Here is a 3,220-nt window from a genome sequence, read left to right on the forward strand (position 1 = left end):
ATATGTTTGGCCAGGGCTGCCCAGCTGAGCTGACAAAGCACCTGGTAGAAATGCTCATAAAAGCTGTATCTCCCTGGAAGTAAATGAACAGCCATGAATTTCACTCCCATCATTCCTCAGAGCAGGGCAGAAACAGAAGGCAACCCATGTTTAAGAAACTCACGCCTGCACGCTGTGTGTCTGAACATTCCAGAGCATCAACAGGATTGAATGTGAATGTAAAGATGGGGTATGATACAAAGCAGGGCTTCCATCTTCCAGTGGGGCCAGTGCAAACTCTTCCCATAATAAAGGCAAGAGTATTGTGGGAATAAGAAAATGGAGAAAACACGCTTTAAAAACGATTTGGTAGCTGTGTGGTGACAAACACCTGTAGCCCTAGCACCTGGGACCAAAGGCTTTAGAGTGGGAAGTTCCAGACCATTATAGATTACCAGGTATGGAGGCAAGCACTTGTAATCCCAGCACTCAGGAAGCAGAGGCAGGTGGATCTCCATGAAGAGATGGCTCAAGCCTGTGCATGTGAGGACTAGTGGTCCAAAGAAAGGCCATGTGTACTGTCAGCCTTATGTGGAGAAAGAGAATCCCCAACTACATCCTACAGCTGACTGGTTAGGCTGCCTGAACTGGCCAGCTTCAGCTTTACTTCAAGACCCTGATTGTGGTTATGTACAATAGAGAATGATAAAGAAAAACACTTTGCAAAAATAAAAAACAACACTTTGCATCAGTATCTGGTCGTATCTGCACACATATAGGTGCACCACTCACATATAATGCACACACACACACACACACACACACACACACACACACACACACACACACACACACACACACACACACATGACCTGCATTTTGGGCTTTTCTACACCACAGGCCATGTGTCTGTTAGTTGTTATTCTTCAGTTTGTGCCAATCCTTGAGCTTGCTCTCTATGTCACTTTTTCTTCTTGCTTACTTGGAATTCTCTCACTTGTTCTCAGGAATACTTCTCATCAGTAAGTATCTAACAATTTTGTACATAAAAAGGTGTACAATTTCAGTAATACAAAATATGTAAACTATAGTACACAGATTTAGAAATGTTGATACCTAAACAAGATGTTTTGCCATTAACAGCCTTCTGATAAGAAATGTACACATCAGTTCAGAATTCCTGGTTTTAGCCCTACAGGCATCTTTTAGATAGTGTTGTATTTATATAAATGAAATTCACAGTGCATAATTAAGGAAAAAAGTTAAGTATCATATGCTCGGGATTGGGTTATCCCCCAAAGCATAAAACAGTATCCATATTTCTATACAAATGTATAATACATGATGGCATATGAGAAGACAAGGTAAGTCTATATGCAATTCCAAATAATTTATATAGATATTGGATCCTCAAGAAGGTAAAGTTAAGCATGCAGTCTGCATGGTGACTTCCTCCTGAAAAGGGCAATGTGAGAAAGGGAAGGGTGTGAACATAGTGCTACAATGGAGAAGCCTAAGGACTACTCCTTTAGCTGGGTGATCCAAGACAGCATCAGCAGTATTGGGCATGCAACCTTGCTATGAGGTGAAGAGCTAGCATTGACTTCACGAGAGACGGCTCAGCGGTCCAGAATGTTCACTGACCTGCCAAAGCATCCACATTCAGTTCTCTGCACCCACAACTATGTGCAGCTCAAGAGCCAAGAGATCTGATGCCCTTTTTAGTCTCTATGAATGCCTGCATTGATGTACTCATATCTACACACAAACACAAACATAAAACTTGTGAGAACTCCAAAATTCTTATAACCTAGCCTAAACATGATAAAAGCATGAAACTGCAGCTGAGATTATTTTTCTAAGTACCCAGTGAGTATTGATCATAACTATAGAAGTCACCAAAAATTAAGCAACTCTCACATCAAAGAGAAACCCAGGAATGTGTACTGTGAAAATACTGTAAGATCCTAGCTGAGACTCTAGAAAACAATAGGGACAAAATGCCTTCAGGTAAAAACTACATCATTGAGAAACAAGCATAGACTTCAGTTGATATTAATCTGTCAATATGTCTGAACTTACCAACTACAATGCGTGCACCATACCAGCATAATAGGAGATGTTGATGGAAAATTCCTTCTGATAACCAAGAATCATTCTTACAAAGAGAAACTGGATTATGGGCACAGGAAATCCCTTTGTAGTAAAGTTGCAATATTTCTTTAAAACTAAAGTGATTCCAAAATATAAGCATTGTTTTTCAAAAATAGTTTTGGTTTATATTTGAGATTGTGTTTTAATTGCAACATTTCTCCCTTCCCTTTCCTCCCTCTGAACCCTCTTCCCCACTCTTCTTCAAAATTATAACCTCTCTTTTCATTAATTTTATTGCATGCATATGTGTATTTATATATACATATTTATACCCAAATATAACCTGTTGATTCTGTTTTAAATGTCTTGATAAGTGTAGCATAAATCAGGAATTTGGCTCACACAGAGCTCCTATCAATCTCTTGATCTCATCAATACCCTTCTATATGAATCACTGAGTCTTTAAATTTGTCATCAGTATCACCTTTCTACACTTCTTCGGAATTGTCATTGCTCATTATGTCTTTTTAATTGTAAACAAAGGTTGTTATAATGTTTGTAGCATACTTCCACTTTACATGCATTTCTAACATCTTTCCAAGTAGAAGGCCACACACACAGCAAGCTCCTGTCCACGCTTACCAACCCTAAGTCCTGCCCACTTATCCAGCTCCATGAAACTCTGCTCATCATCTCCCCACTCCAGCAGTGTTGGAAATTTCAGTCGTGTCTGTGATTTGTCAATTGTGTTCATAATCATAAAACAAGGACACTTGCTGAACAGCAAGAAAGCCCCCAGGTGTGAGCAATACTGGCATTTATGTAAATTACATTATCTCTAAATGATTTTTTCCCAGAAGGGATAGAGCAGGTGATCATCAAAAGAAGCCTCACAAGAAAGCATTATGAGATTAAAATTGAATGTGACAGCCAGAATTTCCTAGTGGGACTTTCTCCATGCTTATTCAGAAAGATTTTTATTTATAATAAGAATATTGTCTTATACAGAACTACATGATTGTGGAGAAAGCAGACAATGCTATAGATGCTGAAAAGCAACTGCACAGCATGCTAGTTTACTAATATTTTAGAATGCTCATTGAACATAAGTAAACTTAGACATATGCTAATACCTCCATAGTCTATG

The sequence above is a fragment of the Cricetulus griseus genome, chromosome 2, assembly GCF_003668045.3.
Source record: "Cricetulus griseus strain 17A/GY chromosome 2, alternate assembly CriGri-PICRH-1.0, whole genome shotgun sequence".
Lineage (NCBI taxonomy): Eukaryota > Metazoa > Chordata > Mammalia > Rodentia > Cricetidae > Cricetulus > Cricetulus griseus.